At 34.1% G+C, this 25,665-nt stretch overlaps 1 protein-coding gene across 2 annotated transcripts in view; it reads left to right on the top strand.

Moving 5' to 3' along the window:
- LOC110345624 (regulating synaptic membrane exocytosis protein 1-like) overlaps nucleotides 1-25,665 on the top strand; it is a 222,389-nt gene extending 196,724 nt beyond the window's left edge. For both annotated transcript variants that reach the window (XM_021243724.2, XM_021243722.2), the window contains one exon: nucleotides 1-25,665. This exon is cut by the window's left edge and continues 6,521 nt beyond it. The gene's annotated coding sequence lies outside the window, so the exon portion shown is untranslated.

Below are 25,665 nucleotides of genomic sequence, written 5' to 3'. Positions count from 1 at the left end.
ACTTGAACCCATAAGGTAGTGTGCAGAGCTAGTGAAGGCTCTTGCTGCTCTGTCTCACTGTACTCCAACCCTGTCCTTGTTCTAGAACCATATGTTACTTAGCTCAGAAATCTCTAGGGAGACCTGTTTACTTCTCAGGCTTTCCTTTGTCTGTGTTGGATAATGAACTGACCATTGTTACAATCAGCTAGTATTTTTGTTTATTTGTTTGGTTGGTTGACACAGGTCTTATTGTGTAATTCAGGCTGGCTCTGAAATTGCTACATAGCCCAGGCGGGCCTTGAAATTGCATTCTCCTGCCTCAGCCTCTCATGTGTTGCAAATACATGTGTGGGCCACCATCCCCAGCTCAGCTAATTCTTAAACTACACCATCTATTCCAAAAATTTCTCCAAATAATGATATCCATCTTTGATTCACAGAATGTATCTAAATTTCCTTTTTATATTTGTACTTTTATAGACTTTAAATGATTATGAAACTACATTCTTGAAAGGAAAATTAGCTGAGTACTTTTGAAGAAGCTGAACTTTTGGACAAACAATGTAAGGCCTTATATGGAATAACAGCTACTCTCTCAAGCTAATAACTGATAGTCTTTCTGTTAACATTCTACTTGAATAATTTTTAAGTTTTAGAATAGCAAAAAAAAAAGAATGAAAAGTACTCTTTTGGTGATTATTTTCAATGATTATTTTTTATTTTCATTCTTATATAACATCAACTAATTTTTCTCTTTTCAAATGCTTGCTACCTCCATCTCTCACTGGGTTGACTGGCCCATTAGTGAAATCTAGTAATTAGTTGGAATTCAGTTGCTACAATGGAAAAATATGTGCTAATTATGGAAATTATATTAAAATGTCATAGAAAAACTCTGAAATAATTTTAATGGCTATATCAAAAATGCTTTATTCAAGACACTTTGATCATTGTACTCTTTTCATAAAACATGTCAATGGATGCAAAATAATATAACCTACAATATGTTTTTTGATAATTGGAATATTTTATAAACTATTACTATGTCAGACATCAAATGAACACTTGGAGAATTTTTCTCAGTGTATCCTGGAATTCTTTTTAAAAGAAAAGTGTTCAGATTGAATACAATATTGAAGTGTAGCTATAGTCTCATTAGTGAAATAAGTATTGTTATGATTGGAGAAAATGAGATAATTAAAGTTTGATTTGAAACAATTTAATAAGTGTAAGTTAACCAAAGATATACTTTTATAATTTTTAATATTAGTATCAGTTTTAAGTGTTACACAAAGTACTTTCGAACATGAATTATTTCATAGACTTTTATCTACACCATAGTCATGTCAGTTTCATAAGTAAAAGTCTACATAGAGAAAAAAAGTAAAGCCAGAGAAGTTTAGTAATTTTCTGTACCTCAAAACATTGACTGTGTTGTTGAAAATTCATAGACCCTGCCTGAGAGTGACTTGGTAAGACCCTGTCTCAAAATAAAAAATTTAAAGACAGGCTGAGGATATAGCTCAGTGTGAAGGCCCTGGGTTCAATCCCTAGTATCAAGAAAAGAAAAAAAATCATTTTGTTAATTTCCTCCAAGAAAAATTGTCATTATAAAAAAGCCTATACTACTTATGATGTGTATTAAAGGAAATATTAAATATCATATTTCATTTGTGAACATGCTTTAATTCTTTCATTTTGTTTTCACTTCTTGGATGTCGAAGACCTTGTTTTATTTTTCTTGGTGTTGTGGTCAGCACTTACCACAGTGTTTCAAATGTAGTCTGTGCTCAAACGAACACTGAATGAATAAATGAGTGAAAAGAACTTCCTTAAACATATTATCACTCACTTAATTTTTTTGAAATTCTAATGCTTGAAACTCTAAAATATAATTTTGTATATTAGCATATATTTTACCTAAAACAAAATCATTAGAACTTTTTCTTGCTATTATAAGGAGTGATCTCATTGAATATATGACCTCTGGTTTTGCCTTCTCCACTCAGATTACATGATGAGAGTCTTCTTCTTTCTCACCCAGGGTTCTAGAAGAGGGGCCAGAGATTTAGCTCAGTGGCACCACACCTGCCTCACAAATGCAAGGTCCTGAGTTCGATCCCTGGTACCAAAAAAAAAAAAGATAGGACCAAGGTTCTAGAAGATACTTATACTTGATTAAAGCAAAATAAAAGGAAGCTCCCAAAAGCTCTTCTGGGTAGTCACGTCCAAATAGAAAGCAATCTCAGTCCTGAATGGCCCATTCATGATGGTTGGGAGTAGACACAGATTTTAATGTTTTGGACCATTCATTCAAGTTTTGCAAATAACTTAGTTTCTTTTTTATGAATGCTTTTAATTACATATTTCTTGGTCAATTCTTTATTGATAATTAGAATGAATTACTTTACTTCAATCCATAAGTTTGGTAGGCATATGAACTTGTTTGAAAGTCAAACAATTTTAAAGATAAATAAAGTAACATTATTGAAAGAGTGGTGTTATTTAGGAACTGATTTCATCTCTTACTTCAGTTTGCTCTTTTCTTGGAAAGAGCATAATTTTAGAATTCTGACCTAAATCCATAATGTATGCAGTATTTTTGCCATCCTTTATAAATCAACTAAATGCAGTGGCAAGTTGATGAGTTTACAAAGTGACTAAATTTGTTACATATATTTGGGTTTGTCTTTATTTAGTCTTCTGAGTGCTGTGTAAGAATATATTTATTCACACTTAGATATTTGGATAATGCATTAGAAAATCTTAAATAGAATACTATATGCTCAAAATTATTCTTTAAGTTACCTATATATCTATCTTTGTATTTTTAAGATTGCAGATCTTTTTCCTTTTTTCTTCAGGATAATAAAACTCTATATTTCATTCTACTACATAAGATGGCCATAGATAATATCTAATCTATTTCTTTCTCAACTATAGGATTATTGTCATTTAATTTTGACAACACAAAACATTTCTACAGCTATGGCTGGATGATCATTCACATCTTTTATTTCTTGTATACTTCCTTTAGAACCTAATTTTTGGTTTGCATCCATGGAAAGATTAAAAAAGTACTGTATTTAAAATATTTAATTCTAATTGTGATACAAATATAAATGTGCATGTTTAAACAATGTAGAACTAGAGAATATATGTAGCAGGAGTAATTCTTAATGAAATATATAAATATATAACTGTTGCATATCTTTGTTTGGTAATTGTTCAAATCTTTTTGAACAAATTATCACTGCTTAGTGATAGTTTATTATGGCATTTCTGACATGACCACTGAGGCACATTAGAATAAATGACAAGATAATCTGGATTTAGGCATAAATTTAACCCATCTTCTAAAGATTGGCCATCTACTTGACCTGTTTCTGTCTCCAGTCTTCTACAGTGGATTGGACAGTAATCAAGGCCAAGTCCATTACTACTTAGCTTCGACTATGGAGATCCACGTTAGGCTATCGAGTTATGTCCCTACAAATGTATGGAGAAAAGGATGTTGTCATTCAGAAAATAATTCTGAGTGGAAATTAAGATGAAATTAAAAGGAGATGATCAAAAATGAGATCAGGAGAACTGAGAAATCTCAGGAAAACTACAAGTAGACTGAAGACAGTTTTCCTGTGCATTGTTACAGACTGATTGTCAAACAGGATGTATTTCCAAGAATTTATAACAGTCACTCTATAGAGTCTGCAGAAGCCCCTTAAAAAAGGAGATAGGGACCTCAACCAGCTCCACCCACTGTGTAGCTTGTAGGTTTGCTGACTTCCATCATGAAGAATTTTCAAGATGTGTCAGTGAGAGGCATAAAGAGGTTTATAAGGCGTAATTTTAAAAGTGCACACTCAAAGCAGTGTGAGGGCCCTCAAGGGAGAGCTGAATTATGGCCTGGGTTTGGGGTTTTATGTCATCTTGGGGGTGCCTTGTGATGGGTCATCTAGCATGTTGTGTTCCTATTGTCTGTCAGGTCACCCACTTGGCAGGTGTTGTGAGAATGCAAACAATTTACATGTGTTTGAAATTGCGATATATTGCTCAGAAATACTGCTGCTTTCTAATTGTCATATGTTATGAAATATCACCTAATTTGATTTTTTCCTCTCATCATTAAAAATGTATTACCTACTCTTAGCACCTGGGCTTCACAAAATGGACAGCAGGCAGTAGCTGGCCTAAAGTTGCTGATCCCTGCTGTAGCGCAACAGCTACCTTCTGATCAATACTGCCGATCAGTGCGTATTGAAATTGAAGGAACAATGTCTCATAGTAGTGTTAATTTTACCTTTCATCTCTCACTAAATGTGTGGTATGCATGATCATAATACTTTCTCATTCAGTCATGATATTAAATAAGATTATGTCAAATATTTAGCAAAATAAATTAAAATTATTCAACAAAGTACCTACTACTGTAGATAATAAATAACAATGTATAATAGCATTAATATATACAATAGTATATAAAGCACAATGTAATTCTTTAATACAGAATGCATATATAAATTATCTAAAGCAATTGAGTATAAATGTGTGTATGTATATATAGATATTATTATTTTATAACTAACAGATATCTAATATCCTATCCAACTGGAGTTTTTTTTTTTTTTTTTGTACCAGGGATTAAACTCAGGACCTTGTGGTTGTAAGGCAGGCAGTGGAACCACTGAGCTAAATCCCTGGCCCCTTGGAGTCCATTTTTATTAACAAAGGAAATTATCTTAGAAGGCTTAATATATGTTTTAAACAAACGTGTTATAAATATTTGATAAATAACAACTCAATATCTTACAAATAAATATACATGAATTTTTGTTACAAAAGTAAGATAGCTGTATTTTATCATAAAATAAAGTAGAAACTTATTTTCTTGCTAATATACTATTATAAAACATATCCCTGGCTTTTGCTTTTGAATTATTAAGATCACAGAAAATGATAAATTGAGAGTTACGACATAGTAAGGAAGAAAGCAAAAGAGCCCTTGGATATGGTGGAGAAGAATCATCTCTTTATAGCTCCAGAATTTTAAAACATAAATGCTAGATTCATTTTCTCCTCCTTAAGTGTGAGAAAATTGCCTTTCAAAGACAGGAAAATATAAAAATGAATATAAACACTTAGATTTCCTTATTTTCTTTGACTACCAAATTTTACTCATATGTAGCATATTATCAAAATAATCATACAGAAATTTATTTAAAACATATTTTGGGATTGCTTTTCCAGTTTCCATAATTTTGAGAATGAAGATTAGAGAGGAAGCACCCTTCCCAATGCATGTCTCTCCATTACCAGCAGTGTTTTTCTACATTCATTGGTACTTAGAGATCATATTATTTGTGTTAGTATTTTATATTTGTCTCCTGTTGACAATGGAAAAAATATCAGGTGACTTTTAATTTATGAGCTTCGCTCTCATTTTCCAAATTGTATTCTACAGTCTTCCTCCCTGTAAGCTAATAACAGTGACACATGCAGTGAAAGATTTTTCTCCTAAATTAGTGGTATGAACTGCATAGTGAGTAGATAAAGTGACTTGAATTATTGCCCCTAATTTACTTACATAATATAATTATTAGTGCACAGTTCTATTCTATTAGACTAGCAGGAAATTCAGTCTTAGTAATCGTTGAGATATGTCATTCTGACCTATGCCTCTCACTTAGGCCAGGTACGCTACCAAAGCATTCTAAATCATTCTCCTGTCAAGTCTTTACTGGCTTCCACAAAGACTGGCGATTCTATGGCATACTCACAATCTGGAGATCTTTGCTGAAGCTGAAGCCCTGTTCCTCAGTTCCAACTTTCGAGGAAGTATAACCCAAAACAATATCTGTACCCAACCCATACATCCTCCTGGCAAAGGTCCTGGGCAAAGAGAACACTTTATAATCGAATAAGTATTAAACCAGAATATGATGCATAGCATGGACACTCCAACACATTGCAAAGACAGAAAGACAGTCTTACCTTATGGAGCTAAGAGGATACAACTCATCTCATATATGTTCTCAAGATAAGCAGGAACTGGTCCTCAAGTAAGCGGATTTAGCAGCACCTTCACACAGAGATCACCCTGGATTCAGGAGGCAATTGGTGTGACCATTTGTAGTAGTTAACTGGCTTTCTCCAGAGGAAAAAAGTCAGCTTCTCCTATCTTTTTGATAGGAGGTACATTTCAAGGTGGAGAAAGTAGCTGATGAAGTCTGCTTCTTACCACTACGTGACAGAGAAAATGGTTCCATTAGGAATAAGAGATGACCATGCTTGAGGTGACGGTCGTGGTGACACGCAAGTGATTGGATCATCTTGGAATTTTATGAACTGGAAAAACATCACTGCCTCCCTGGATTTAGTTTTCTTATAAAAATGGGAATATGCATATTGTCTATTACTTATTTCTTAATGCTGTTACACAGGTAAAAATAGTAAATGTTTGCTTTTAGAAAATTATCTTTTTACAATTACAAGGGGTTTTAATTTATATTTTCTTACAAATGACTGACTTTAGCACAGAAAGATAGTATGAACTTTCACTAGAACGCTCATCTTGCTCATCTAATGCAGTTGGGACCCTCAGATTTTTTTTGTCTCAACATTGATCAAATCATATTTCCTTCACTCATTGTAAACTGATAAAAAATGGGCAATTCAGCTCCTTTAGCTTGTAAAATGATTACTGCATTTAAACATTACAATAGGGCAACCAAGTAGTGTTAAGCAGTATCTGTGAATTGTAATAAGCAAGTTACACATTGGAAGTTCACACTGAAAAACTAGATTATTTCTTACTTTTGATTTCCACTCAAATATCTTAATCTATGACTTTTCTGTGATATTCCTTACACATTTTTTGCAAACTTTTTTTCAGGATGAGATCATTTTATATTTTAGACAAATAGAATTAAAAACCACTTTAACTAGTTAGAAATTTTAGAGATTTCAACAGATTTTGTTTCACTTATTCTGGGAAAAATTAGTTACTCTTTTTCCTTCTTTGTGATCTTGCTGAGTGTTTTGAAGTTACCTTTTTTTCAATATATATTCCAATTATTTGTGTCAGCACAAACTCCGTGGGTAGGTCATTATTTTAAAAACTTATTATTCAATAAGCTTGTATCACATTTACTTGTAAATGGTGTAAGCCATTCTCAGCTACCTTTTTGGAATTTTTTGGACACCAGCTTTACTTTTCAGAGAAAAGCATATTTTACCTCATTCATATATTCGTTCGTTTGCTGCAAAGTTTGATTCTTTTTAGGTCAATATTTTATCGATGTTTGCTATGCAGTTAAGCATAAATTGTATATATTCCACATCCATTTTAAAGTATCAAGGTAGAAACTGATTATGAAAGTAGGTCATAATGATGAGTAATCTCTGTAGAGACATGTGTTTTGGAGATTTTGTGCATTTTGATCCACCAAATTCCATTATAACAGTATCAGCATTATGCAATTACTGTATATTTTTAATCTTAAAGCTCTTATTTTAGTTAGTATTTATTCTTCCACAAACAACATATTTCTTTAAAATATATTTTGAACTACATACTTGATAACCATTCAGCCTGTAAGCACAAAGCTCAGACTCACAAACTACTTGAAAAGTTTATAAAAAGTCAAAGAATTTAAAATTTGATATTCTTTGAGAAAAAGAATATTTACAAGTCCATAATAATAAATGGGAAAAGGGTGCAATATTTGTTTTTTAAACAAAGAAATTGGAAAATATTCTTTAAAATAAACTTTGAAAGACTCCCCAGAATATGAAATGTTCTAGATTATGTCTAAGAAATTTGAGAGTCCAGAAAGGGTAAAGTTAAGAATGAGAGGTTGTTCTAAGAAAGAAATGGAAATTCATCAATTGAAATTGGGTCGTTTTTTTAGGCATGAATTATCTATGATGTTCTTTTAAGACATCTTTTTGACTCTTGGTGTCATTTAATGGAGAGATAGCTATCCCTTACATCTGCTGATGATGCAAATTGTGATTAGCAAAGAGAAGTTCATTAATCTTAATTCTCCAACATCAAATGATTTATAATTTTCTCATAGTGAACAGAATGAAAAGAAGACTGGTTTGTCCTTTAAGATAAAACATGAGTTTGGTTATCCAAATGTGACCAAATGAGCAGGTGTGACAATAGTGTCAATCACATCATAGAATTAATTTGAAAAAAAGTCTATCATTTCAAAATATCACCAACCATGGCATCTATTCTCAGTTGTATGTGTATTATACATTTCAATGTTTTTATTTGATTGTGACAAAACACTACTATTACTTCCATGTGACAGAATGGGGAGACTTAGTTACAGCAGAGTTGCTCAAGGTCATGATTGGCTTGCCTCTCACTTCCCTTGGAGAAAATGCTTACTCAAATCTGGTCACTTTCCAACTCTGGATTAGTGCATATGTTATCACTTTTTGAAGGGCTTGGTTAAATGTAAATTTCTTGGACCATACTCAGAAACTTCATTTCTGTAAGTTTGAGATGAGGCAAAAAAAATGTGCTTTTCTAACAGGTGGATCCGTGATACCTGTACTGGTCCAAGGACCATACTTTGGAGAAGCACTGATCCATGCTGTTGTGATTTGGATCTAAAATATCCCACAAAGGCCAATGTCAGGGCTTTTGGAAGTGATCAGATCATCATACTTTCATCAGTAGATTAATTCCATTAATGAGTTCATAGCTGAATAGGCTGTTAGGAGGTGGGGTCTTATCTAGGGCAGTGGGACTTGGGAGACATGACGTTGGGGACTGTATTTTTGTCACAAGCCCCTTCCTGTCAGGCTTTCTGGCTCTCACTCTGCTTCCTGATTGCCATAAGGTGAGCAGCTTTCCTTTGGCACTCTTGTCTGCTATGATATTTCTACCTTACCACAGGCTTAAAAGCAATGCAAATAGCTGACCATGAACTAAAACCTTTGAAACTGTGAGCCAAAATAAACCTTTCCTCATTTAAGTTGTTTTTATCAAGTATTTTTTAAAAGTAACAAAAAGCTAACACAAAGATAAACTAACAAAGCATTGTTGAATACTCTCTGTTACTTCTTAAACAGAGTGTAGTGGAGTAAAAAAGTAATAGCTCCTTTACACAAAATTCATTCTTCTATGAACTTTACCTTTTTTGAGAAACAAATAATAAATATGAAATTAAAAAGTTAACAAGTAACTTGATCATCTTTGTGGTATTAACAAGCTAGCCTTGTATATATTCTTATAGCTCTTAAAGGTTGTTTTGTTAGTTGTTGTAAAGTTGTATTAGAAGAAAATAAAAGAGACTGCTCCAATTGGACAGGTACCTTGAGTGGGAAGCATTCGGCAGCTTCAGGGGACAGTCAAAAGCAGAAAAACAGACACAAGAATGTATCTGTCTAGGTCTGGATACGTACCTTATGTAGGTCTATGATATGTAGAGTCCTATGTTGTACACAGTACAGTCCCATCCATCGGGAGTCTACTGTGGTTTTCAGTGGTTGCCACATGATAAAATATTTCTGATCCTTACAGGGATAGCTCTTGGGAGAGAAAGGAACATGGGATTTGGAGTCAAACAGGGTGGTTCCAAATCCTGTCTCTTCTACTTACTAGCCAGGCATGACACTAAGTTTTCTGCAATTAGGGTTTCTTGTCTGCGAGGAGTTCTAGCAACCATGTCCAAAGATGGAGTAAATAATGAAAGTGGGAAAGGTCCTTAGCAGGATAACCAGCATAGAGTAGAGATCCAAGCCTCTCCTTTGCTATTCCCAAGAGAATGGACCAGGCAAGGTCAGATACAGATTCAGGCAGAACTTGACTCAGATACTGGTTGCTTACCTCCTAACTGGGTAATTTCAGGTAAACTACTTGAATCTTCAGTGCTCATGTTTTCTTATTTGTAAAGTAGATAAACACTAATACCTATTTTTCTGGATTAGTAGAAAAATTATCAATAATATACATACAATGCCTCATATATGTTGGGCCTTCAATAAGTAATAATTGTAATAATTATTTTTGGCATTCTTGATATCTTCCTTTTAAGACAATACTGCAGCTCTCTCATGTTTGAAAAGATGTGTATCCTAAATACAAAAAGTTAAAGAGAAACTAACTAAAACATAACAAATGTATTTCAAGTCATAAAACTTCAGCAGTCCAAGAGAGTTTATTAATGATAGTTCTGGTTTTTATCACTTTATGCTTAAAAATGTTTAAGCCTTATCTTTACTGAGAAAGGCAAATATTTACTTTAATTTTATGATTTTGATTATGATATATGTACACATACACACATGGATTATACATATATATGTACACACATGTGATATATATATATATATATATATATATGGATTTTAACTTTTTTATATTCTCAGTATGCACATAGCTTTATATCATTACTCTTATAACATTAACTCATATACATTGACATTGGGTTGGGAATTTGAGATTTTATGCTGTAATGCTAATATTATTGCCAACCAAAAAATATAGAAAAACACTTAAATCTCTGGGCTTAGAAGCATAACATAATTAAAACTTGAGTTCTCTACTCAAAAATTTTATGATTTAGAATGATCACCTTAAGCATTTTAGACCTCAGTTTCTCATCCAAGAGGGGTATAATAAATAATCTACCCTCTTGGTGCTTTGAGGGATGATTACTATCATTTGTAATGTGCCTAACATAATGCATGTTACCAATTCCCAGTAAGAGATCATCTTGTTTATTTTGTGATGCACTGTCACATCTGATAGTGATAATAATAAAATTCGATCACTTGGTGTTCAATAATTAGTTTTTAAAAATGCTGATATTGTCGCTAGTCTCAAGAACACCACACTTAATGGGTTAAACAAACATAAATAAATAAATGAATACCAGTTAGGGTCACAAATGCTCTATGTGTTTTGAATATAAAGAAATGAAAATTAGATTGACAGAAAATTCAAAGTTAATTGAACAATATCTTCAGTGTTCTGAGACAAATATTCTCTGAATCCAGAGTTCTGTAATTTATTGTGAGTACAAAATTAACAAATTTTTTCACAAAAATATTCAGAAATTTTATATCTTATACATTCTTGCTAAGAAAACCACTGCAAAAATTTTTACAACAAAAGGATTCATTAACATTTATTACAGGACTGAAAATGATTTGATATAGAAAATCTAACACCATAATTCAGTGTAACAAACAAGTGAAGGAGAAAAATCACTAATGAAATCAGTAGATATTTGAAAAACACTTGATAAAATCAACAACCATTTCTAATAAAACACCAAGAAAGTAAGAACATAAAGCCTCTAAATATGAATAGGAACATTTACCCAGAACTAATGGCAATTATTATTTTTACAGATGAAATACTAAAATCATATTTTTAAACATTGGATATGATTATTATCTAACTTAGCTTTGGACATTTTGGTTAATGTAATGAGACAAGAAAATAAAATAACTAGCAAAATAGAAAAAGTAAATATGTATCTTTTTGTTGCCTAAAATGTATACCAAAATGAAAATCAATGAGAAATTTAATGAAGTGGATAAATATAAAAAAATTGCAAAACCCAGTGAACGTACCACAATTTATTTAATATTGAAGGGTTTCAAGTATTTTTCCCACTAAGAACAACACTACATTAAATATACTGGTGTATATATCCATAGTAGTGTATTATACTTAGGAATAAATTCAGAAGACTAATCACACCTAATGTACTAAGGACTTTGAGAAATGGCCATTATTCCACATTATTCCACAGCTTATCTTAAAGAGCAAGTTTTTCGAATCTCTGAATATTTTTAATGAGTGTACCATGGGCAGTGCTACTTTTATGTTTGTAAATTCTCAAGAAGTTATGTATGAATAGGATTGGTAGTTTATAACAGCTAAATAGAAAACTACACACGTATGTAAATTTACATGCATGTACATTTATATATGTGTGTGTGTATTTGATTGTATATTTTATAATTTGGAAAGGACATATATGAGGAGATCTGGGTTTGAACAGGACTCTAAAGGCCCTACAAGAGCTGAGATCTTCTCCACCGCCCCCACACCTCAATCTCATCCATTTATGTACTTCTCCACACAATCCCCTTTCCGCAAGCTAGCCTCTTTGTTGTTGGCAGACCTACCACCTAGGGCCTTTCCACGTGTAGCTTTTTGGCCTGAAGTGGGCCTTCCTTCATTCATCAGCCTGGCCTAGAGTTGGTGCTTCTGCTTACTTGGCACCTCATCAAAGAGGCCTTTCCTGACAGCTTCTAGAAGGTTCCTGTCCACCCATTGCTCCTGCCCTAATCCTTCATTCTGATTTACATTTCTTACAGCACTACGTAACACAGTATCTATTGTCAGTGTGTGTGATAATTGTCTGCTGCTTTCCACTAGAATGCAAGGTTCATGATAATGAGGGTTTATTGCTTCTCATGGGCCTCATTAATATCTCGCACATTCTGGCAACAGAATAACATGCACTGAATGTTAAATGAGTGAACTAGATGGAAACGGTGACCAGATTTTGTATGAAAGGAATATTTCAAATTTCAGTTTTTAATCTATACAATGCTTCATTTTTAATCTTTTTTCAAAAGAATATATTTCTATGCACCAGTGTTTTATTAAGTTATTTTTTAAAAATCACAGATCAAATGCAAATCTACATCTCACTGTTTCAAACTAATCTAGGAAGCATGTTTTTAGTTTTATTCCAAAGCTCATAATAAATTAAAGGATCTCATTTTAGGTAAGGTAAGACATGTGAAGATTAATTTAAGATACTATCTGGATAGTCATGAAGAAAATAGGTTTTATTGTATGTAATTTTGCAGGATAACTGTAGCATTGATCTAGACAGGGAAGAGCATCCCTTATTTCTACTACTCCTATGGAAAAAAATGTTCCTCTTTCTTGTGGAAATCCAATTTCAGACCAATTGGAACTACATTGGTTTAGCAGACCATTTTAATTAGAGATTTATAGTAAACAATAAAGAGATTTTAAAGTATCAGTTAAAAATAATTTTAAAAGGCTTATTTTACCGCAACATTTTGATTTCAGAAATATCACTTGAACTGTCAACATATCAAAAATATTTTCTTTACAACACTGTTCTTAAATTTGTAATTATTAGTAAGAAATACTGTTGTTCAAATTTGTGGATATTCCTTTCTAGCAGTGATACAAGTGAAAGTTAGAAATTATGTAACAGTTTTTTAAAAAGTAGTCTGTAGTAGTAATATGCAGGCCTCTTATTCTTCTAAGGTATGTCAGAACATTTGGAATTCTTAAAGAATACTTTTAATATTTTTTCCTAGCAAAAGTTACAAAGCAGTAGGAAGAGAAAAATCTCAATTATGCATGTATAATATAAATTATAATTAAATATTTCCACTTAGTGTGATTATTTTATTTCAAACATTGTGCCTTAAGGTCTTTAGCATGGTTATTTTGTGTGTGTGTGTGTGTGTGTGTGTGTGTGTGTGTGTGTGTTTGGTACCGGGGATCAAACTCGGGACTTTGCACTTTCAAGGCAGGTGCCGGAACCACTGAGCTAAATCCCTGGCCCTTTAGCATGGTTATTTTAATTTTCTACCAGGAAAGGAGCCGCCTGTAAGTATGGTAGTGCTGTGGATCCATTTCAGCTCAGAGGTGTTCAGACCAGGAAAGAAGACACCTGGGCCTGTAATTTCCATCTTCAGGTTGTCAAAGACTAGAGACCATCTTAGTTCATACTTACATGTCTCTAAGAGACATCAATGTCTCTATAATATGTAGTCAAGCATGACTGTTGTTCTGTCCTGTTGATGTCAAGAGATCCTTTTCATACAAAGTGCATAGTCTTGCCAAGGACATGGGGTTGAGAAAAGAAAGGATCAAGTCTTGGGAGCAACTCTCCATAAGAGTCATTTCTTAGGGTAGTGATGTTTTCTCTTCCTTTGGCATGGCAGAAAAGAAGCTTGGCAATTTACTAATTTATCCAACTGATGATATGTAGATGATATGATCATACGTAGATTGTACACATCTTATATTTTAGGTTGGCATGGATTCCAGTATTGCCAAAACTATTTTGAAAGATCTTTCCAAACATCCTATAGAAATAGTTTCTCACTATTTTTACTAATAGGTAGTTTAACAAGCTATTTGAAACAGACCCATAAAGTTAGCCATCTAATATGCAGTTACAGGTTGGATGAAGAATCACTTAGAAGAGACTGAGTTGATGAACATGGCCAAGAAAGATGTGGGGAAGTGTGCTGATTCCTTCACGGGAACTGTAGCAGAGCTTGAGAGGAGGACCCCTGTGCTATGAGACTGTCCCATCACCATTTCCCTCCAAAAAGTGTTAAATACACTTCTACAGACTGTGTATTTAACTCAAATGGCTAGAGGATCTTACAGCCTATTGGAGGCATACCTGGGTAGTTTAGAGAGTTCACTTGAGGCAAAGACAGCCTTAAAGAACATTTCCCTAAGAATGACAGTGCTTAATGGTGGCCAGTATGCCTAGCATTCAAAAGGGTCAAATTTCTCTTCAAATAAAAGAGAATGAAGGGCTGGGATCTAGCTCAGTGGTGCCATGCCTGCCTTTCAAGCAAGTGCAAGGTCCTGAGTTTGATCCCCGGCACAAAAAACTAAATAAATAAAAAATAAAGAGGAAGGTATCAATTCATCTTTAAAAACATTTTATAAAGGCACTTAAATTTCACCACATAATCTAAATGACACAAGGAATAGTGAATACTGAAATTCTAAATATTTAGACAGATATTTAAAGGTGGTGAAAAATTCCTTGGTGTCATACTTTTAAAATGTTTTTTCAGAATTCAATATGCTTAAGCTAGTGTTGGCATAAAGGAGGCTTGTGATAAAAATTAAAAGTCACTAGAAGTGGATTCAAGGTGTCGGTTCTCACCTCCTCTGACCTGTTAATGAAATGGGGGTACTGGTGCTGAATGGTGTTAGATTAGGTAGCCTTCCTTCATGTTCTTACCTTAGGCAATGAAAATAATAATTTTCCATCTTTTTACAAAATACTTCAAGTATGCTTTCAAAATAATTATTAGAAGTGACATTCTGTATTTGCTTTAGTTACTAGTGGGCCTTTTAATTTTTTTATGTATTACAAGTATCACTGTTTGAAAATTTATAAACTGAGTATATGAATGGAATTAATTTTGTCATACTATAAATATAAAGCAATGGGAAAAATAACATAAGTTACCTTTTTTAGATAAAAAATAACATTAAGTTAATTCTTATCGTCATTACTTTATAGAGTGAAAATTGAGAGGTGTACCATTTTAAATGAGAATAAAATTCTTTATTTCTTGGAGCAAAATATGAGGTATTTTGCTGCCATTTTAAGAAAAAATCTTACTTTCTGACAGAAAGTAAGAGAACATTAAAAATAACCAGTATATATTTTAACAAGTTAGTCAGTAAATTTCTGGTCTATACTATGACCTCTTTCCTTTTCCTGGGGGAAATAGACAATTGCTTATTTATTATTTCTAAAATCTATCAGAACTCACTCCCATACCATATATAATATGAATGAAAATGGCTTTTTAGGAGTGGTTTCCAAATTCTCTGCATGAAATTGGTGAAATAACATTTTCCATTTGGTATACAGAAATGAGGTTAACTCCAGCCTAAAATTAAGCAGGAATCATCTTGCAGTGACAGGTGTTTTCTGCTTTGTTATGATATCATTTCCAAGGTAACTAAACAGCACCATAGAGAAAGGATTATGTTAGCAGGTATGAAACAAACAGCAGGAGAGCACTCTACAAAAACTTCGTAAAACCTTAAAAGTAGATGGCAGTTTTAGCAAACATTGCTTCCAGTAATAACATCTGTGGAATTAGGGAGGGGACATTTAACTGAATATATGAAATACATGGTGAAAACTAGGCCAATATTGTATCAGAAATAAGGGAATTTATGCAAACAGCTTTCTCCATGGTAAGATTTCTTAAACAAGCCATGTCTGTGGGTTCTTTGATGACCATGGCTGTGCTAGTTAGGATATGTTGGTATCTAGTGGATAAAACTGTCCAATATATAGGATTAATAGTGGTTTGGTGTGACTGTTCTCCTTTTTAATTAAAAGATGATTTCACTTATTATTAACATGTACGCTAGTCATAAAATTCCTTGGAATATGACGTTTCTCACAACCAAACAGAGAGATATGTAATTTCTTTTTAGATAGATGGCTAGCAGTAAATTCTTAGAGCAAAAGAAAGCATTTTAGAAAACTGGGGTGTGGGCTTGGTCTTCTTTCTATTTGAATTACTAAGGCGTAAGATCATAGAAAGTTGCATAAGTGTATGGTTTGGGGGAAGGGACAATCAGTTTTAATTTAATAAACAAGCACTTTATGGGAGCTGGCATCATAAAGGAATTCCCAAACTCAATAACTGGTTTACAAAATCTTGACCAATGGCCATGTACTTGAAACAAGTGGCTGGTTCCAGAGAATAAGAGGCCTTGGTGCAGTAGAGATGGAAAGAAGAGATGTGACAGTGAAATCCAGAGATGTGACAGTGAAATGCAGGAATGTGCACAGTACTGCCAGCTTCTGTAGTCGTGGTGATGCCTGGGAGAAGGGAGAGGAGGGAAAGCCAACTCCCTGGAGAGCCAGTACACCTTCCTTTGTGCTGTAGATGTGTACAGTTGATGATCAGTGCTGCCTATGTAGATCAAAATGCGCTTTGAGCAGAAGATAGCGCAGAAGTAATTTTTGTTTGCTTGCTACTCTTTACATGTCTCGTTTCCCTATGTCTTTGTTTCATTTTCATCTTATATCCCAGGTTTCCATTTATGTCATCTTCCTCAAGTTATGGACATCTGATCTAGGCTAAGGGTCAGAGGGGCTAAATTATATTATTGCCATTAGAAGCCATTTTCTGCTTTTAAATATTTAAGAACCTAATAATTACAGCCAGAATTATTCTTGTATTTGGTTTAGTTATACCATGGTGACAGTCATAAATGTAGTTTGAAATCAGTTTTGCCTGGGATTTCCAGAGGCACTTAAGGACTTACAGTTGGAAGATGTGTATTCTATTTTAATGGAAAAAAAGTGACCAGCTGAATCAAGATAACAGTCCAAAGATGCGGTATTAGAGTTTAAAATTTATGAAGGTGTTTTGAGATGTTTTCTGAATTTCTCTCAGTCTTTTCTCCCAAACTGCCCAGATTAGTGTAGTGAAAGTTATCTCTATAGGCAAGAAAAACTTTCAGTCCTGATTATTTGAGCATCTCATAGTATTAATAAGTTCTTATATCAAATGATAGCCCTCACCATTGCAACATGGACTATTGTTTCTAATTCCCTCTTCTGCTATTCTCATGAGAGTAATATCTCTTCTTCCCTTTCCCAGTTCCCTTCCTCCTTCTGTTCTTCCTGACTTCCTCCTCCTATTCCTTCTCTATCTCTCTCCCTCCATAATATGCCTTTTCATATAAATAAAACTTTTCACTTAGGAAGGATAGTGTAAGTTGGATAGAAAATGCTCACTTTTAAACCCTGTATTTCATTTTCTTAGCCAACATTTTTATAGCAATTCCTATGTCCCAGGTATTATGCCACATATTTCACCAATATTAATGCATTTACCCCTCACAACATGCCTGTGAGGAGATGCCATAAATATGCTATTTACATACAAGGAGACTGGGTCATAGAGAAGTTGGGTAACTTGTCCAGGATCACAGCAACTGCTAAGTGACAGAGGCTGACTTGAGCACTGTTGCTATGTTCTTCTCCAGGACCTGTCTGCTTGCTTTTCTGGCATTTTTCAAGCATCTTTATATGATTCCATTCTTAACTGCTTTACCAACTTTGGATTTATCCTACACAACTCTCTTACATTCTCCTGAAGTATATGTGTACCATGGAAGTCTGTAGGCATGTCCGTGAGTGCTTTTGTGTGTTTGATATTATCACATCAGTGATGGAGATACTGCCATTAGTACATCCTTAAATTAGAAAGCCAGACATGCCACTCCACAATTCATGAGCCCTCTGAATCAATTTACTTACCTTCAAAGTAAGGGTGTTGGCTCACTGAATTTTTTCATCTTTAAGTTAGATCTGAATCAGGATGTATGTTGATTTGTAAAGCAACCAGTAAGAATATTTCTCCTCAATGTAAAGCACACTCTTGATTTTAGAGAGAAATGCACCCTAAGACTTTAATGACTCTCTAAGTTTGCTAGTATTACAATAGCATGTTATTCTCATAACAAAATACAGTAATAAAATGAATTAAATTTGTGCCTTGCCAATTATAATCTTGATTATCTCTAAAATGCTGAGTAAATAATGTATAAATTTATTATAATACATTATGCAATGAAATCAAAATCTGAACTCTTACATTATATAGGTAATAGATAATGCCACGTATAATATACCTGCTCAGACAAAATTGGGCTTTTGTACTTGTACTGGAGGAGAATATTCAGGAGGAAACTTTGGAACAATTTTGAAGATGGATGGAGAAAGCAGACCTAATATGATGGCCGGTTGTTCAATTTGATCACTGAAGAATATATATACACCCTAATAGCATGTATTATATCTCCTTAAATACATTATTTTTGAAATCCAACAAGGATAACAGTTGCATTTATGTGCTTATTTGTACAAGTGGCTCTAATGCTAGAGAAACTTTTCTTTCTGTACTTTAAAATGTTCAATATTTGAAATGTATAAGACATGAAAATAAATAATTTGTTTGCATGCCCTCTAAGTACAAAAAATGCAGGAGGAGAAATGGTTGTGAATATGAATTTTACCCAATAATGGCACAGAATTAATTATAAGCTTGAATATGCAAGTGATAATACCACTTTATAATATCTTTGCTGTTGTGTGAGCTGAATTATCTTTGCTTGGAAGACTGACTCCTGAAAATGAGCTATGTGTCTATATATCTGCCTACCCATATCTATGGATAAGTAGAACACCTTTATATGAAAGGATAAATACATGTTAGGAGGATAAATACATGTGAATAGAGTTATATATTTTACAAAAAGCAAAGTATTTTCCTTTTTCACTTTTGCTTGAGATTTTTCTCTCCTCCTAAAAGCAGTATGTTGCTGTGTTGACTGACAACTGAACAATGGATGAGTGTAAAGCCAATGGATTGATTGCAAGATGCAAATGAAGCAAACAATTCAAAAGAAATTTGCTGAGCATTAGTAATGCCCAGGGCATATGAGGTTAGCTATACAGTATGGAAAGAACCACATTTCAAGCCGTTTATAATTAATAGATATGATAACATACATCAACAGGAAGAGCAAAAATGCTAGAGACTAATGGAAAGGGAAAGAGCATCAATGACATGGTAAAGAAGTTAACAAAAGAGAAAGAATAGAATGACTAAGTGGACATCAGCAAGATGGGAGAATAGGAACTTTTTATGTCCTGCCCCTTCAAAAGTATCCACGTTGCCAATTCTTCAAACATGACAGTGCCTTGCGGGAAGTCTGGGAATTGACCAGACACACTGCACTGCACTGTGGGATCAGGAAATCCAAGAATGAAGAGGATAAGAACAGTTTCACCTTCTTTGCTCACACTTTCCCTCAAAGCAGCACAACTCTGTGCCATAAAATCCCTTGGCCTATAACTTCTCTCGTGGTAGAAGTGAGAGCTTCTGGCTCCCAGAGGTATGTGGGATGCTGCCCAAGAGGCTGTGCATTTCTTGCCTCTGAAGATTACTGAGATAATCGGCTCTGTTGATGGCTGGGAGCACAGAAAAGAGATTGTGGCCCCCATTAAGCACCCCGTGGAGTCCATTAGGCAACCTGAACACAAGACACTTGGGACATCTCAGCTGCAGACCCCTCCACCAATGAGCCCCTGGGCATCCTGAGTGGATTCCCGGGTGTATTCCTGGAGAAAGTACACACAGCTTGCACAGAGAGTTGGCTCCACTCTGTGGGTCTGGCAGAAAGCACACTAAGTTGAGAATTTGGGGTACCACCTGTGGGAATCCAATGTGTGGCTCTTGGCACCCAGACTGGTTTTTCAGGATAGAAAGAAGACAGAGAACCATAAAAGGCTACGGACAACCAAAGGATTCTGGAGAAAGAATAAAAGCAGGAGTATCATATTTTCTGGTTTCAAAACATATTAATAAGAAGAATTATCTTACAAGACAATGTAGTGCTTGCCTAAAATCAAGGACACAGACCAACAGAATAGAACAGAGGGCCCTGAAGTTGGTCCATAAATGTAATATCAATTTATCTTTGATAAAGAGGCCAAGAACACGTAGTGAGAAAAAAATATTCTCTGATATACAGTGTTGGGAAAACTGGCTTTACTCATGATTAAAAAATGAAATAGAATCCTTCTTACATCATAGACAAATATGAACTCAAAGTGGATTAGAGACTTAGACATAAGACTTGAAACTAGAAAACGCTTGTGAAAAAACAGGGAGAAATCCCCATATTGGTGTGAGCAATTGTTTTGGGGGTACGACACCAAAAGCATAGGCAAAGAAAGCAAAAATAAACAAATAGAACTAATCAAAGTACAAAGCTTCTGCATAGCAAAGATGGAATCAACAGAATAAAGAGACAACTCCCATATAGGAGAAAATATTTGCAAAATATACATCTGACAAGGAGTCAACATTCAGAGCATATAAAGAACTCAAAACCTCAGTAGCAAAACCCCTCAATAACTACGCTTAAAAATAAGCCGCAGACTAAACATTTTTCAAAAGAAGACATGTAAATGGCCAACAAGTACATATAAAAATGTTCACCATCAGTAATTATGAGGGAAATGCAAATCAAACCCACGCTATAATATCATCTCCCTCCAGTAAGAACGGCTATTATCAAAAATGCAAGAGATAAAAAATTTTGGCAAGGGTGTGAAGGAAAAAGAACCCGGGCCAGGGATTTAGCTCAGTGGTTCCGCCACCTGCCTCGCAAGTGCAAGGACTGGAGTTCGTTCCCTGGTACCAAAAAAAAAAAAAAAAAGAAAAGAAAAGAGAACGCTTGCAGACTGTTGATGGGAATAATATAGGTTACTACAGCCATTCCAAAGAACAATATAGAGGTCTCTTTAAAAATTAAAAATAGACTTCATGATCTAGCAATCTCACTAATTTTTCTATGTCCAAATGAAGTAAAATCAGCCTGTTGAAGAGACACCTGCACTATTATATTTATTGCAATGCTATTCATAAGCGCCAAGAACTGGAAACAATTTATATGTCCATGAACTGATGAAAAAAATGGTTAAAGAAAATGAACATATACAGGATAGAATACTATTCAGCCATAATACATAAAACATAATGAAATCCTTTAATTTGGAACAAGACAGACAAAACTGAAGAGCAGTGTGTTAAGTGAAGTAAGTCAGGTATGGAAAGACAGCTACCACGTGATCTCATTTATGTGAAATCTAACAGCTGCTCTCATCGAATAAGACTAGAATAGTCGTTCCCACAGGCTGGGGAGACTACAGGGAAGAGGAAGATGAAAGTTTGTCCGCTGAGCACTGAGTTATAGTTACATAAGAGTAAAGACTTTGGGTGTTTTGTTACACAGGACTGTAACCATATCATACCCTGTATCACAAAAAGCTAGAAAAAAAGGATTTTGAATTTACCATAAAGAAATGGTAAATATTGAATGAGATAGATATGTTTAATCTTAAACATTGATATATACATGTATCAGAGCATCACACTATTCCCCGTTAATGTACACACCTGTTTTTATGTATCCATTTAAAATTAATTTAATTTTTAAAAATCCAGTGTTTTTAAAAAATTAGTTTTAATTTGCTTATATTTTATATAAGTGGTACTGTATTTTTATTTAAATTTGCTACATTCATGTTTTGTTTCCCCTTTTATTATCTTCTTTTGAATAATGATAAGGGCCGGGGATTTAGCTCAGTGGTTCCGCTGCCTGCCTTGCAAGCACAAGGACCTGAGTTCGAATCCCAAGAACAAAAAAAGAAATAAATGAATAATGATATTTAGTTTTCTATCCCTCTACTAACTTGTCAGTGATACATTTTTATTCTATTTGTTATTCATAACATCTTATATTATTAATGCCCAGTATATATGAATATATTTACCACTTCCTGGAAAATATAAGAACACTATACCACAGTAATACAATTTATCGTCTTCAACTTTTATGCTGTAACTGTGATTCTCTATGATAAATATTTAAAAAATTTTTTGTTTACTATCAATATTCATTTAGATTTGCCAGCTTTCTTGTATTTCTTATATTTCTTATATACTTACATTTTTGTTCTAGTTTGGCTTCATTTTTCTTCTGCTAAAAATTCTGTATAGTATTTTTTTCCTGTGATTCTGTTCATTATATATCCACTTTGGGTTTAATCAAAATGTCTTTCTTTCTTTTTAAAGAATATCTTTTGCTGTAATAGAATTCAAGTTGGTATTATTTTCCTAAATCACCAAACCTAATAAATTTTCTCACCTGAGTTTTGCTGAGAGATCAGTTATCAATATTTTCATTAGTCTTTTAAAAATGTATCTTTTTTTTTCCTGGCCATTTTGAAAATTTTGCTCTTGGTTCTATAATTTTATTATGAGGTGCCTAGGTGCTGTTTTCTTTGCATTCATTTTGCTCAAGAGTTGGCAGCAATTCTTAAATCTGGGCCTAATGTTTTTTACTGGTGTCTTAGTTCAGGCTGCTATAAGAAAATATACACTGGGTAGCTTAAAAGCAACAAACATTCATTTCTTATAGTTTGGGAAACTAGAAGTTCAACATCAAGGTGAGAACAGATTTAGTATTTGAAGAGGATCTGATCCCCAGTTTTTCAGTGTGTGTGGAGAGAGACAGAGAGAGAGAGAGAGAGAGAGAGAGAGAGAGAGAGAGAGAGAGAGAGAGAGACTCATGTCTCCCACTGCTTAGCCAGGCACTAATCCCATGAAAGGCATTTCACCAACATGACCCCATCTAAACCTAACTGCCTCTAAAGTCCCAAATCCAGATGTCATTGAATTGGGGATTCCAGTTTCAACATAAGAATTTCAGAGGTTACACAAATGTTCAGTGCTTAGCAACTGATTTTGGAAAGTCTTCTTTTTCTTCTTGCAGTCCATGTACACAGGTTAAACCTCTTCACTACATCCTAAACTTTTCCGAGGTCATCTCTGATTTGTATTTCATTATTTTTCTTCTCCTTACGTCTGCCTTTATACATTATCCTATTTTGAGCCACTAATTGTATCTTCTATTTTCTCTAATTTGAAAATATACAAGTCTACTAAATTTGTAATTATTTTAGTTAATTTACCTTTTAGTTTTAGAATTTCATTTGATTTTTACATATTTTTAGGTTCTCTGTGTAACAACTTGCTGTTTTGCCAACTAGCTTACTGAATACAGTGAACAGCTCATTGAAATATGTGCTCCAATACCTCCTGTACCTCTGGACAGTGCCCCCCCCACACTCTCTTTCTCTGCCTTGCCCTCTATCTTTCCATCTCTCTGTCTCTGTGTCTCTCTTCTTGTAGTATTGTTAACTACTCTGTACAGTACTCTGTATATGGATGTGTTCAATTTTTCATGAAAAACTGATAGACCGTGCGGCTCTTATACTGTCACCTATCAGAGATTATACACTTTTGCCTCCTACAGGCAGTAAGGTTAGAGGCAGGTCACCTTAATCCAATTATGGGTTGGACTGGCTTGAAGCTGGGAAGCCATAAACCTACCTAGGTCTAAGAGAGTTAAGAGGGGAAAATGATGCTTATGGAGACTCAGGAGAACAGCTATCTAGGAAACCCTTCAAGAGGAAAACTTGGTGAGATGAAGTTATTTTCAGAATTACCAGTAACACAGAAGGAGGAAAGTTTCCTCTCCTGCCCTCCCACTAGTCCCTCAGCACCTTAGCAGCAACTGCTTTCCAATCATCCAGTGTGGCATGTGCTGCATTTATTTTGGTCTTTGTGTTCATCCTTAGTGGCAGTATTATAACTGGGATCGGAAACAATAGAAATCTAATTTTCTTATAGTTCTGGAGGCTGGAAGCCCAAGATCAGGGTGCCTGCAGGGTTGGTTCCAGTGGGGCACCTGTTCCTGCATTGTACTTGATACCTCTGCGCCCGTCCTCACCCTGTCTCCCCCTGAGTGGCCACTCAGGCTGGAGGAGGGGCTCATTCTGCTGCTGTCTCATTCCCTGAGGACACTAATCCCATTGGATCAGGACCCTGCTCTCCTGACCTCCTTTGCTTCTATCCTCTTCTTTATAGGTGCCATCTCCCAACACAGTACCTGTATGGGTTTGGGGTTAGACACAGATTTGAAGAGGACACTGTTCAGTTCATAGCGGTAATCATGAACTTTCCACAGTAATTTTTTTTTTTTTTGGTACTGGGGATCGAACTTGGGACCTTGCACTTGCAAGGCAGGCGCCAGAACCACTGAGCTAAATCCCCGGCTCCACAGTAATATTTTGAAAATTTAACCTAGAGCCCTTATACATGATTTGTTAAATTTTTCTTTAAGCATTTTGATTTTTATGTATTTATAAATCATATTGAAATTAACTTTCTAAATGCTGCTAATATATGGAAATAAAAATGATATACATTGACTCAGAAACCTGCTTGTTAATAAACTTATTTCTTATTCCCAGTAGTGTTTTGTAGATATATACATATCATATACATATACTTTATCACTTCTGTAAACATGTGCCTTTTCCCCAGTTTTTCAGTTTTTAAAAATTACCTCATGTGTATATTATCAGTTACAATAGTGCATAGAGTGGTTAAGAGAAGAAATACCTTGTTCTTGATCTTAGATCTTAGATAGAAGGCATTTGTCTTTCATCATTATTTTGCTGTTAGTGGTAGGTTTTAATGTGCTGTAAAACGTTCTGAAATTTTAGGTTTTTTGTTTCTAGTCTCCAGAGCATTGTTATCATTAAAAGGTAGTGGATTTTGTCAATTTTTCATATATAATTAATATATCTAATATAGCCAATACATATGATTTTATATATATTTTCACATATATCACAAAGCTAGTACAAATCTCCCTTTGTTATGGTGTAATAATGTTCTATGTAGTTACACAGTATTGGATTAATTTTCCTAAATTTTACAAGAATTTTTAAATTTAATTAAAAAAATTTTAATAATACAGCTCTTTGTCCCATGACTTTAATGTCAAGGGTAGGCTGACCTTAAAAAGTGAATTCAGAAGTAGAAGTAGCCCCCTTTTCTCTTTTTTAATCAAAAAGTTCATGAATGAGTTTTCATTTAATTTTTAAATATGTTTTAAGGAATTTGTCATTGACAATATCTGGTATTTTAATTGGCATTTTCATTGTAAATTAGGTTTTTTTTTATGAATTCAGCTTCATTAATAGCTATAGAACAATTCAGGGTTTCTAGTTCTTGGCCAATTTTGATGATTTTTACTACTGAATCCATTTCATTAAATTTATTGGCATAAAGTTTTCCATAATGTGTCCTTATTTGTCCTTTTAATAAATCTAAGATCTATAGTATTTTCCCTCTTTTGATAATTATATTTTAAATGATTTTCCTTGATCAGCCAAGTGAGATGTTTATCGATTTTAATGATCTTTTCAAAGAGCTTAT

The sequence above is a fragment of the Heterocephalus glaber genome, unplaced genomic scaffold (genome assembly GCF_053883595.1).
Source record: "Heterocephalus glaber isolate CG9 unplaced genomic scaffold, H.glaber_assembly_v1.0 deba00000594, whole genome shotgun sequence".
Taxonomy (NCBI): Eukaryota; Metazoa; Chordata; class Mammalia; order Rodentia; family Bathyergidae; genus Heterocephalus; species Heterocephalus glaber.
This window is presented reverse-complemented; position numbering and strand designations above follow the sequence as displayed.